The 13677-nt window shown below is 42.3% G+C and overlaps 1 non-coding gene across 1 annotated transcript; it reads left to right on the forward strand.

Moving 5' to 3' along the window:
- The first annotated feature begins 12231 nt into the window (after window positions 1-12231).
- LOC115930708 (small nucleolar RNA U83B) lies at window positions 12232-12319 on the forward strand. Its single transcript, XR_004067323.1, has one exon. It is a non-coding gene; the product is annotated as a small nucleolar RNA U83B (small nucleolar RNA).
- The last annotated feature ends 1358 nt before the right edge of the window (window positions 12320-13677 follow it).

The raw sequence follows: 13677 nt of genomic DNA on the forward strand, positions 1-13677 counted from the left end.
AGCGAATTTACAGTTACCTCAAAAAAAATTTTTAAAAATTTTAAACATCTCAGTCTTATTCAAAAGCCCAGGCTCTCTTCTTTCAACACGGTATATAAGCGTGCCTGCAGAATAAGAGAGATTTATGCTCCTCTCTCCTTTTTAAACAGTCTTGAATAAGTACACATACACACACAAACACACACACTCATACGCTGTATGCATGGTTGTTCAGTCATCCAGTAATAATGATACAACACACACACACACACACGCAGTTCATTAAGAGGTAGCTAACCTGTTACCAGAATACTTACATAGAGGTCATCTTGTAAGACAGACAATAATGCTCACTGGGCACTAAAACAGCCAACAGTCTTGGAAGGTAAGAATGAAGAGGTGTCTTTCTTGTTTCACCTAATCTCTGCCATGGAAGCCTCATCCTACTGGTTACCTCTCCAAGCATCGCTTTTTAACCGGCAAGAATCCTTAAGGATGATATTGATCATTAGTTTAAAACAGTGATTCCTGGGGGTCAGGGGATATTGGAAGTGGCATTCACTCCCTGTGCAGGAAGATCAGAATTGCTGGGGGTTGTGTAATTTGAAAAACACAAGATGCGCTTTCTTGAGAGGAGTAAGTGGGGTGGAGTTAGCCCTGGGACTGGGAACTGGGATCACCTCCAGCCTTGCTACAAAGGAGGGAAAGCATGGAGCATGGTTACTGCGTGGTGTGGGTTGGCAAGAGCAATCCTACCAAGAAAGATGATTTATTTAACACAATGGGCCTGCAATTTGGTTTGCACTGAGCAAATGGTTAGTCTTAGTCCAAACTGGAGTCATGGGAAAAAAAAGCAGAGACTTCCTTTAGAGCCCATTACTTGATCTTTTCTCTGTTAAACACAAAATAACAGCAGAAGTAGCAACCAGGCTCCAGTTCTACATTATAACCAATATAAGAGAGAAAAGAAGAAATGTAAATGTTTATTCAGAGTTATCACCCTTTACAAACAAAACTTCACTCTTATCTGTTGCAGCTTATCTGCCTCTGATTTTTACTCTCACTTTACAAAGAACCTTGTTCAAGGACCTGGGATCCTTGAAGTATTTGTATGTGAAGTTTTTGAAGGGTCTTCTGCCATATTTCACAGTACGGAACTGGCTTTCTCAGATGGTTAAAGCTCTAAAACGTTAACTAAAGAATAATCCAGGGAAGAGAAAGTTACTCTTTGTTTCTTTTCTTTCTTTTTATTTATTTATTTATTTTTTGAGATGGAGTCTTACTGTGTCGCCCAGGCTGGAGTGCAGTGGTGCAATCTTGTCTCACTGAAACCTCCACCTCCTGGCCTCCTGGATTCAAGCAATTCTTCTGACTCATCCTCCCAAGTAGCTGGGATTACAGATGTGCACAACCACATCTGGCTAATTTTTGAATTTTTAGTAGAGACAAGGTTTCACCATGTTGGTCAAGCTGATCTTGAATTCCTGACCTCAAGTGATCCTGCCTCGGCCTCCCAAAGTGCTGGGATTACAGGCGTGAGCCACCACGCCTGGCCTACTCTTTGTTTCTTCTTGAAGTAATTTTGAAATTATCAGTTTAGAGTCAAGACGACAAATGAGAAAGAGAGAGAAGGAGAGAGAGAAAAAGTCAGGTTTTGTAAATTTCCTGGAACCTGAAAAGTTATTTTTTTTTCTTAGCCAAAAAAAAGGCTCTAACCAAACATAGTCTACCCTCTCCCAACTCACAGTTGGGTATAAACTATTTTTCATTCACAGAATAGTCAAACAGCCTGTCACTCACGTAGCAACTCCTGGCTCCTTCTAAACTTCTTTAATCGATACCTTTCTTATTTCTGTGACCATTTGAACTCAGCAGGACAGTTTTCAGGCAAGTTGCAGAGCTGTGTCAAAGACAGCCAGATTGTTAAAGTAGATGATCAGTTATAGTTTGGCCCAGGAACTCACTCGGTGAAAGAAAGGGACATCAATGATCTCCCCAAGGCCCTAAGGAAGATGAATGAGGAAAGGAAAAAGGGAGAAATTTGAGTTCCAGACATACAAGTCAGGGACTAAGAGTTCCAGCAGCAAAATGTTGGTGGTTAAGAACCCAGGAAGAAAGAGGAAAAGTATAGAAAAGGGAAGGGAAGGTGACAGAAGGCAAACTGATTTATACTTTTGCCCCTGGGGGACACCTATTAGAAATTAGGATTCTCTATTCATTTTCCTTATGAAGAAAATGAAAGAAGAGGAAACCAGGATTCCATACAATTTATTTTTTTTAAGTAAGCATTGATTGCCTACCCTGTGCCTAATACTGTCCTGAAAGTCACACAATGTTCAAAATAAACATCAGGTTGGGCATGGTGGCTCACACCTGTAATCCCAACATTTCTGGAGGCTAAGGTGGGTGGATGGCTTGAGCTCAGGAGTTCAAGACCAGCCTGGGCAACACAGTGAGAACCCCCTTCTCTACTCCTCTTTTTCTATTAGCCAGGCTGGGTAGCATGTGCCTCTGGTCCCAACTTCTCAGGAGACTGACATAGGAGCATCGATTGAGCCCAGGAGGTCAAGGCTGCAGTGAACAACGATTACACCACTGCACTTTAGCCTGGTGACAGAGTGAGACCCTGTCTCAAACAAAACAAAATGAAGTAACAATCAACCTTGGTTCTTACCCTTGAGGAATGTATCATTCTCTTTTGGGAAGGTAAAAATATGCACTCATGAGACAGTAAGGGAGTGATGTTAGGTGGCATTGGACTCTAATTACATTCTCCAGTTGGGGGACATACACACGCTACAGCATGGCAAGAAGAGAGCAATGATTTCCCTAAAACGTGGCTTCCATTTGATCATTCTGACCACTGCTTTTCACATCAGGTCCTAGATCTTTTTCCTGACATTCAAGGTCCTTCCTGATCAATGCAAATGTATGTATCCTCAGTGTCTGCAGGAAACCTACCCTCCCTCCACTCTGCTCATGTGGACCTTCTAATCTTCCCTCTGCTGCTCTTTCAGCCCAGATCATCAGTCCTCATGTGTATTGAATGCCTTGTCTCTCTGTTCATTGTTTGGCCCAGCAATTGAAGCATAGCAGGAAGTGGTTATTGCACATGTGTCTTTTGGATCCCATGGGCTGAGCAATTAGGTACTTTCCAAATACTTGGCATTCACGTGGAGAAGAGATGTTGCATATGTATACATGGGATGGGTGGGTGGGGGGTTGATCTTTACTTTTGGAATTATCCCTTTTCATGTGGCTGGATGCTGGCAATGGTCTACTGTTTTAAAGACTGTAAGTGCCAAAGGACTGCCACTGTAGCTTCATTTGAAGGGGGGAGGAAATGAAATGTTACTTTAAGAAACATTGGCGTTCCCACCCTCATTCACTCTTTTTTTAAATTTTATTTTTATTTATTTTTTTCATTTTTGGGGGTGGAGTCTTACTCTGTCACCCAGGCGGGAGGGCAGTGGTGGCATAATCTCAGCTCCTCCACTGCAACCTCTGCCTCCCGGGTTCGAGCAATTCTCCTGCCTCAGCCTACCAAGTAGCTGGGATTACAAGCACACGCCACCACACACAGCTAATTTTTGTATTTTTAGTAGAGATGGGGTTTCACCATGTTGGCTAGGTTGGTCTCGAACTCCTGACCTCAGCTGATCAGCCCATGTCGGCCTCCCAAAGTGCTGGGATTACAGGAGTGAACCACCACGCCTGGCCCCTCCCTCATACACTCTTAAACACTTAACCAATATGACATGAAATCTTTACTTTTTTGTTAGAAGAGTTTTGAATGGAAAATTAAACATTTTTCCACAAGCAAGACTACTTTGAATTCTCTAGAATTTGATGTGTACACAAAAGAAATGGCAACCCAGAAACATACATTTTAAAACATTTCTGTTCAGTAGAAATATAATGTGAGCCACACATGTAGTTCAAAATTTTCTAGTAGCCACATTTAAAAAACATGTAAAATTAATTTTTAGATTTTATGTAACCCAATATACCCAAAATATGATCACTTCAACATGTAATCAACATAAAAAGTAGTAATGGGATATTTTACATTTGTTTTTGTTCTAAGCCTTTGAAACCTGGTGTGTGCTTGGCATTTGCAGCACATCTCAGTTCAGACCAGCCACACGGGGCTAGTGGCTGCCACAAACGCAGTGTCAGAACAAGAAGAGGATTCAAAATCTGTCCAGCCCAATTCCATTATGGTTAAAGGAAAGCTGTGTTCAGGAAGGTTTGGTGCCTTGCTCAGGATCACACAGTGGATGCATGACACCCCTAGGCCTGACCTGTCCACCTCAGCACTCGCCTACTGAGAGGGCTTATGGCTGACTCAGACAGCTGCCATGGAATGAAACCCAGTGTTTACTAACATTTTTAAACAATCACCATCCTCTAAGTACATTGGCCCCTCAAAATATGGTTAGACATACAATTTCTAAAGAAAATAGCCCAATATATACTATTTTGTTTTATTTTTTCCCTTTCTTTCTTTCTTTCTTTCTTTCTTTCTTTCTTTCTTTCTTTCTTTCTTTCTTTTCTTCTTTCTTTATCTTTCTTTCTTTCTTTCTTTTTTTTTTTTTGAAACAGAGTCTCATTCTGTTGCCTAGGCTGGAGTGCAGCAGTGCAATCTCGGCTCACTGCAACCTCTGCCTCCCAGTTTCAAGCGATTCTCCTGCCTCAGCCGCCAGAGTAGCTGGGACTACCTCGCCCAGCTAATTTTTGTTGTTGCTGTTGTTGTTGTTGAGATGGAGTTTCACTCTTATTGCCCAGGCTGGAATGCAATGGCGCAATCTTGTCTCACCGCAACCTTGCCTCCTGGGCTCAAGCGATTCTCCTGCCTCAGCCTCCCATAATTTTTGTATTTTTAGGTACAGACAGGGTTTCACCATGTTGGCCAGACTGGTCTCAAACTCTTGACCTCAAGTGATCCACCCACCCCAACCTCCAAAAGTGCTGGGATTACAGGCGTGAGCCACCGCACCTGGCCCCAGTATATACTATTTTAATACTTAGAAATGACAACCCTGTAGGCCATTTGTTAAAGCACACCCCACCCGTTTTTGACTCAGCTGTATTGGCATCTGAAGGGTACCAGCAGAGGGAGGGTTGGAGGCCAAGAAGGCAGTAGCTGCTGGGCCTTGCCCGTCCTCCAGGAATGCGTGGAAGGAGTGCTTCTCCGTCCTCCATCCTCCATCCCACCCACATCAGCTCCTGCCAGCATCCCAAGGACGCAAGCTGTCTGCCATGATTAGTATCAAAGGCCTTAAAATAACTGAGTAACCTTTTTTTTCCACTCTACACACTTTGTAGTGCTTTATATTCTGAATCAAGCCAAAGCCAAAATCCAAGAAAAGTGACCATTTCAAAAACAGAAAATGAGCCCACTAGGAAGAGAGCATTGCTTTCAATAATGAGAACATTTGGGAGTAAACTGAATAATGAGGACATCTTTGCACCTGGACTGATGAGAAAACGATTAGATAGGGCATTACAAAAAGCAACATAAGGATCTTTGATTTGCATTTGTTGTCAACTGTGAGAGAATGAGTATAATTCTCTAAAGACGTAGTTTAGACCTCTTTGTACTAAAATACAAAGTCAAAGTGATGATAAATCTTATGGCAGTGGGCTCTGTGAGTCATGTTTCACTCTACATAAAATGTCTTAGAGGCTGAAGTGCTGGGGCTATGCTGATACCCAAATGCCATACTCAGACTTAAATAAAAATGTATTTTGTCACCTGATTTTTGATGTCCCCTTCTCACACATCATGCAGCCTATCTCTGGGTCCCTCAATGTGCAAACAAACAATATAGAAGGAGACAAGGTCAGCAGAGAGAAAAGTAGTGTTTATTTAGGTGTATCTGGTCACAGGTCAGGATCAAGAACCAGCCAAACTGTGTGTGTGTGTGTGTGTGTGTGTGTAAGATAGGTAGGCAAGTGTGCTGGAAAGCTTCTGTTTGTCCCTTCAGATCCTCTCCCTACTCTTCTCCACCTGCTGTGTGCCCCAAGAGGCTAACCCTAGAGGTACTACATTAACAGGCTCCCTCAAGCCCTAGTTCCCATTATGTTCAGCTGATGGGGTAGCGCTGACGAGATTGGAGGCAAGATGGAGCATAAGTTTGGTGCTTACTCCTTGCAGGGTCTCTGCAGGCTGGCTGCAACCTGTAAAGTCACAGCTCCTGTCTCACAGCCTCTCCACACGTTTCTGTCACCAGCTTGCAAAGCCACACTCTCCTTTTACCAGTGAGGCCTAGAGTTGGCAATGGCACATCCTGGTCCTAGCTTCCAGGTGGGCACTTATCCTTGTCTCTCTGAACCCAGTCCACACCTTTGTAAATAGTCTCTTTATTACTACTCTTTCTCCAAATACCTACTTTGACTTTATCCACTATTTGCTTCTGAGACTTTGATTGATAAAGTAAGCATGCATATGTTCCTTGCTCTAGAAAGAATTTCTGTTTTCTTTATTAGCAGGATACTCGAACTTTTCCATTGCCCAGAATCATCACAGGTCAGTTTCCCAGAAGCAGATCCCAAGACGAGAATTTGTACATGAGTTATATGAAAGATGTGTTACAGGAGAGACCTCCAAGGGGGTATGTGGGGAGGCAGGAGCAACACAGGGAAAGAAGGAGGGAAAAAGCCAAGTGCAAGTGTTATTCAGGCAGAGTCCCAGTCTCAGCCTATTGCTGACTGGAGCTCTGGAGCATATATTACACCTCAGAGTTTTCCCAGACTTGATTCGGGGGAGCTGGGCTTTCAATTTCCTGTACCAGTAACTCATTGGCTGTGGGCATCTCAGGGCCACAGTAAGCTCCCAGGCACTTTCAGTTCTCTGTGCAAACAGGTGAAATTCCAGTAGTTAAAAGGCAACCCTCTGAAGATAGTTGCAGAAGCTAATCATTAGAAAGCGAAATACACTGAAGCTGGGGCGTGGGCACAAAGAACCAGCAAAAGAGATTCAAGGTCATCCGGGCAGAGCACCATCAATTTATGCCTCACATGTATCTCCTGGAATTTGAAAGTATCTAGGGAGGGGAGATACACTGAGTATCAGTTGACTATCAATTAATTATCAATTAACAACAGAATTATTGGAAGACAGGAAAGAGTTATCTCCGATGCTAAGGGAACACACCCTTTGAAAAAGCACTGCATATTAATCAAATGGTATTTGCTTCCAATGGACTCAGTTAATATACTTTTAGTAAAAATCAAATCAGGGTCCATAGGCTTTTTAAAAGGCAGAGGCATCTTTATTGGAATCTTAGCTACCAGATGCAAGTATGTTCCATGGTATGTGTGCATGTGGTTGGTGGTGGTGGTTGCGGGGAGAGAGGGTATCAACACTTGCCATTTTCCTCTGAAGCTTCTAACACTTGGAAATTTGTCATAGAAGATTTTCTCATCTGCAGTTCAAACACTTCTCAGCAGGAATTTAGCTGAAGTTGAAATCACCATCTGGCATCTCATATTGAACCAGGTTCTTTGCGTGCCAAGAACTTCTTCTTTTGGCAATGACGTTGACTGTGATCTTTCAAAAATGTTTCTTGGGTTGGCATTCTTGACTGAACAGAACAAGCAGCCTGTCTTGGAATTTAGGAAGAGATGTGCTGAGCAAGTTTTTGTCCCAGGAATAAAAGTGCGAGGTGAAAAGTTGAAGATTTGAGGTTTTGAATCTCCAGAATTCACGTTTTATTGTCGTTGACCTAAAACCAGCTAGGGAAAAAAAATCCTGCAAAACGATTAGTAGAAGCAAAATGTTGCACAAGGAATATTCCATTTGAATCAATAAATCCTATTTAAGCAATTTCCAGGTGCAAAGTGATATCCTGCCTGCTGTAGGGACATGAGGATGACTAAGATGCAGTCTTTGCTCTTAAGTACTTCAGCATCCACTGGCTGGAGGCAGGGGATGACAGTGCATGATTAGGTGGATACAAGGCAGACTATACTAAGAAGCATAGCTGACATCGTCAGCCTCCTCCCAGGTACTCTGGGATGTCTTTTACCATTTCTGTGTGTTCTTCCATCCACTCTGAAGTGCTTTTGCTGCCATTGGCTTGCACCTGCGACTCTCTTTTGGTGGCTGCCCTTGGGCTGCTGTGTACAAATGCATGCAGAGAGCAAGAAGTGCTTGGGAACTGAATCTCTAGCAAGTGACTGCTCAGTGTGGGAGAAAGCAAGCTCAGCTCCCTTGTCTTAGAGAAGGACATCAATTAATGTCCAGAGTTCCCCTATGGAATTGAGCTGGGCTACTCGCCTTGGGACTTTCACCAAATTTCTCACCCTTGCTTGGTCTCTTTCTCTTCTCTGTCTTACTTCCCTCATTCACTTGCCAGACTCTTTGGGGAGCATTTCCTTAACAAAACCCTTCCCTACAAATCCTCCTGTCATGAACTGCTTCTGGGAACCCAATAAGGGGCACAATAGGAATCTGAACAAAATGCTATGGGAGCACAGAAAGGAGGGATTAGTTCTGCCTGGAGAACAAGGAAGTTTACATAAAAGGAGAGAGCATTTGAGCAAGGCCTTGAAACGTAATTTGGAATTTGCCAGACAGATAGAATTAAGAAATGTCATGATAAATCTGGGGGAAAATACGTTTATGAAGGAATAATCAAGGTAATGATGACGAGTGATGGGAGATGAAGTTACTAGAGTTGGTTGGGATGAACTGAAGAAGAGTCTTCAATGCCATTAAAGAGTTTGACTTTTAAAAATCTAAAAAAATGGCAATAGTGAGCCATTGTAGGTTTTTGAGCAGGGGAGAAATATGATAAATCTTTTGGGAAAATAATTGAACAAAAATACAAAAGATGGAGAATATACAAAAGATGTGTTGGAGAATAAGAGACAAATAGTGGAAGGCAGTTTGAGGGTCATTGCAATATTCTAAGAGGGGATGATGAAGGCCTGACTTAGAGTCCTTGACATGAGAATGAAAATAAAATGGCAGCTCCAGAGATTGAACAATTGTACTTGGCAGCTAACCGGATATATGAGGCAATAACGTGAGAAGTCAAATGTGGCTGAGGTGTTGGTCTGGATCACAGTGGATAATGGTGCCATCAACCAAGAGAGAAGCCAGGAGGAGAAAGTCAGGCTGAAGAAAAGTCAATGAATTCATTTTTGAAAAAAAAAAAAATCCCCAAATGACTCAAATACATTTGAATGGAATCAAAGTAATCTGAGAATGAAGAACAAACAAAAAAAGTCAGAATATTTGGATACTCATGAAGTTCTTGTTCAATTTTAGAACAAAAGCCTGGGCACAGTGGCTCAGGCCTTTAATCCCAGCACTTTGGGAGGCTGAGGCAGGAGGATTGCTTAAGCCAGGAGTCTGAGTCCAGCCTGAGCAACGTAGTGAGACCTCATCTCTACAGGAAAAAAAAAAGTTAGCCAGGTGTGGTGGTGCACACCTGTGGTCCCAACTACTTGGGAGGCTGAGATGGGAGGATCCTGTGAGTCCGGGAGGTTGAGGCTGCAGTGAGCAGAACTGTGCCACTGCACTCCAGCCTGGGTGACAAAATGAGATGCTGACTCTTAAAAAAAACATTAGAACAAAAAGATACTTTTAAAAATTAGCTTTCTAAGGCCGGGCACGGTGGCTCACGACTGTAATCCTAGCACTTTGGGAGGCCAAGGCAGGCGGATCACGAGGTCAGGAGATCGAGACCATCCTTGCTAACACAGTGAAACCCCGTCTCTACTAAAAATACAAAAAAAATTAGCCGGGCGCAGTGGTGGGCACCTATAGTCCCAGCTACTCGGGAGGCTGAGGCAGGAGAATGGCGTGAACCCAGAAGATGGAGCTTGCAGTCAGCCGAGATTGCGCCACTGCACTCCAGCCTGGGTGACAGAGTGAGACTCCGTCTCAAAAAAAAAAAAAAAAAAAGCTTTCTAGACAGGAATCAAAACGACAAAATTAACAACAGAAACCTGGACATCCTATAAGAATAGGAACACTTAGAATTCTCAATCCAATGCTTCAGTTTCATTATGATTGTACTTAGCTTATTGAAAATAGAGTGAGGAGTCTCTACGGTCTAAGGATTGAATCTGAAATGTTAAATCTGTGTGGCTGTTTGAAGCCATCTTTGAAAGCAGAGTCCTATGACAATAGTGCTGAAATCAAGAAGAAAAAATAGTGCTTTTAGTGTTTACAGACTATTATCTGTGTAATGTGACCAGTTTTTGTAGAGGGGCTTTGGAGTAATAGTCCCATCAATGGACAGTGGTCATTTCCTAGCCTTTAATTATTGTTGTTCATTTGCTTATGGCTATGGCTCTGCATTGATTTTTCTTTTTTCTTTTTGAGACAGTCTTTTATTTTTATTTTTATTTTTTGAGACAGAGTCTCTGTCACCCAGGCTGGAGTGCAGTGGCACAATCTCAGCTCACTGCAACCTCCGCCTCCCGGGTTCAAGTGATTCTCCTGCCTCAGCCTCCTGAGTAGCTGGGGTTACAGGCGTGCACCACCATGCCTGGCTAATTTTTGTATTTGTAGTAGAGACAGGGTTTCACCATTTTGGCCAGGCTGGTCTTGAACTCCTGACCTCAAGTGATCTGCCCGCCTTGGCCTCCCAAAGTGCTGAGATTACAGGCATGAGCCACCGCACCCAGCCTGCATTGATTTTTACAAAAATCAATATGCCCATGTGAGAATTGGCATCCCTGCATTGCCTTGACATTTTAAGCAGCACACAATTAGAAGAAAAAGCACAAGTCCAAATTGTTAAAAAATGTTTTAGTTTGAGGAAAAGTCTACTTCATACAAGACACATTGTTTCAAAAGCCAAATGAATTAGGGCAGCAGAGAGGACTTGCTACTCTGTAACAATGTTACATGTAAATTCTCTTTGAGAACACCTAATGCTTAGAGCCTCTACCACTTCCTCCTATCCTAGGCAAAAGGTAGATTTAAGAAGTAAAGTTATGCATGAAAATGATGGAGGAAGAGAAGGTAAGAGAAATAGAAAGCAAGAGAAAGAGGTCATTGGTTGTGTTTATTCATTCAATCACTTCTTGCTGCCGTTCTTTCTTTCATCCTTCCCCCGTCTCTCCCTTCCTCTCCCACTTCCAGGAATTATTGAATACATACTGTGTGCCAGGGACTGTACTGGAAGCTAGAGATACCACACTAAACAAGTTAAACATACATGATCTCTACTCTCATAGAATATAAGTCTATCATACTTGATTTCAGATTCTGTGTAAATAAAAGATTATCACTTTTTCTTCACCCTTGTTCTCTCTCTCCCCTTCCTATTGTATATTAAAGCATATTGGGTTCACCCATTTCTTGGGCAAATGTCCTAAACATAACCCAATTAGGCTGCCTTCATCTGAAACCCAACTCTCCCACTTAATAGTTATGTACGTTTGGTCAAGGACTTGTTGACTTTCCATCTCTTCATTTATAAAACATACATAATAATAACACATGCCTCATAGGATGTTGTGAATATTAAGGAGTCAATTCATTTAGAATTTAGAATGGGCTCTTGGACACAGTGAGTTATCAATTGATTTTAGCCACTACTGTTTTATATTATGCACAGGAATAAAAAGATGAAACAGATTATATTTTCAAGGAGCTTACAGTCTTGCAGGTGGAGACAGACAGGTACACAGATAAAGGCAATAAAGCATGGTAAGTGTGGTGGGTGAAATGATGAAGAATGGAGACTCTAGTCAGGGGGCCACAGAGAAGGGAGTGGTGAATTCTTTTGGTCAACTCTTTTGAGACGGATGTAATATCAACCCAAAGTAGTTTCTTATTTCCCTGACCCTTTGGTAAATGATCCTTCCCTATTAAATGCCTGTTTTGACTGCTTTATTTGTACATAATTGTTCCACCGTAAATTAATTACGTAAGCACAAATGAAGGCTTTTCACTAATGGACATTGTGGTCCCTCTTTATTTACACTCTGAAAAAAGGACCTTCCCATAATTGGTGAAATAAGGTTACATTTGCCTGATTCTTATGCTCAGCGCCATATTTCTTATAGAAAACAGAGTTGCTCCTACAAAGGGAATACAAGTCTTTTCTTACCCCAGAAGGTAGTCAAGGTAGTCTTATTCCTTTTGCCAATGACTGGCTAAGTCATGGACATATGATTTCATTGCGGCTAATGGGACCCAAAAGGAAGTAAGCTGGGGTTCTGAGAAGGATTTTCTCAAAACTGCAAGAGTAGTTTTGTGATGAGTCACGTGATTAACTGTGATGAGTTTTGGGATGAGACCCTGGAATAAGTGCTGGACACAGTGCCTGACTCAGACTGTGGAAATATTAATTTATTTTATTTTTACTTATTTATTTATTTATTTTAGAGACATGGCCTCACTCTGTTGCCCAGGCTGCAGTGCAGTGGCACTATCACAGCTCACTGCAGCCTTGAATTCTGGGCTCCAGCCATCCTCCCACCTCGGCCTCCCAAAGTGCTGGAATTATGGGCATGAGCCACCACTCCTGGCCTAATTTTTAAATTAAAAACAAAAAACAAAACAATATGAGACTAATGGAGGAAACGCTACTACCCTTCTCTGGATATCGCTGGTCTACCCGTGATGCCCGGCACTGCTGCAACCATCTTGGAACTATGAAGGGAGATATTGCCGGCATCTTAAGGATGGTAAAGTGGAAAGATGGAAGTAAAGTGCATCCCTGAAGGCATCTTTGAGATGCCAAATTTACCTCCTTGGGCCTTGATCCACCTCCAGACTTTTTGTTGTGTGAGAAAATAACCCCTCAATTATTTAAGCCACTTTTAGATGGGTTTTTTGCTTTCAGTCAAGTCTTTCCTACAGAAGCCTGTATTATTGTCTCCAAATATTTGGGGCCCTTCCCTGCAGGAAGATTGTACATACTCTCCCTTTTAAGCCCAGGCCTGGCCATGTGACTTGTTCTGACCAATAAAACATGAGCAGTGTGATAGGCCATTTCCAGGTAAAAGCCTCAAGAGTCAATATGTGGTTTGACGTGCTTCCTTTCCCCTGCCCCTGTGATCGGGGAAGCATGCTGAGGTGGAATCTCCTTTAGCCTTGTTTCTCAATGACTATGATAAGCAGGGCCTTCTTGTCCCTCCCACAATGGACATGTGGAATGGACAAGAAATAAACTTGATCATTGTTGCTGCTGAAATGTGTTGTTCTTGTTATCACAGATAAATGCAGTCTATATTGACTAGGAGACATCCTAAAATTTGTAGTACTAAAAACAATGAAGTGAAGGCAAGAGCTTGAGATGCAGGACCTTAACCCTGAGTTGCCAGGAAACTGATTGAGAGCAGTATATGTCAACGACTGAACAGATATTGGAAAGGACAGACTCATCTCTACCCACGCCATACACTTCCTGGTTAGTGAAATGAGCCTTGGAACAGTAAGTAATTTAATCCAAATAATGCTTTGAAAATGGCTTCACTTCAATGCATTATTCAGAGTAAATTAATCACAACTTATTAAGTGTCTCTTCAGTATCTCTGACAGTCACCTCATCACTTTGCCCCACTAACTTTTTTTTTTTTATATATATAATGACCTTTCTATGCATTACCTTTACAACCCACTCAACAGACACCTACCTAGGGGCTTTTGGTAATGGCTCAGTGATCACGTGCACAACTATTAAATGAGGGTGATGTGTCAGTCGTTGGGACAAGAGAATGATG

Source organism: Gorilla gorilla, chromosome 15 (genome assembly GCF_029281585.2).
Source record: "Gorilla gorilla gorilla isolate KB3781 chromosome 15, NHGRI_mGorGor1-v2.1_pri, whole genome shotgun sequence".
NCBI lineage: Eukaryota > Metazoa > Chordata > Mammalia > Primates > Hominidae > Gorilla > Gorilla gorilla.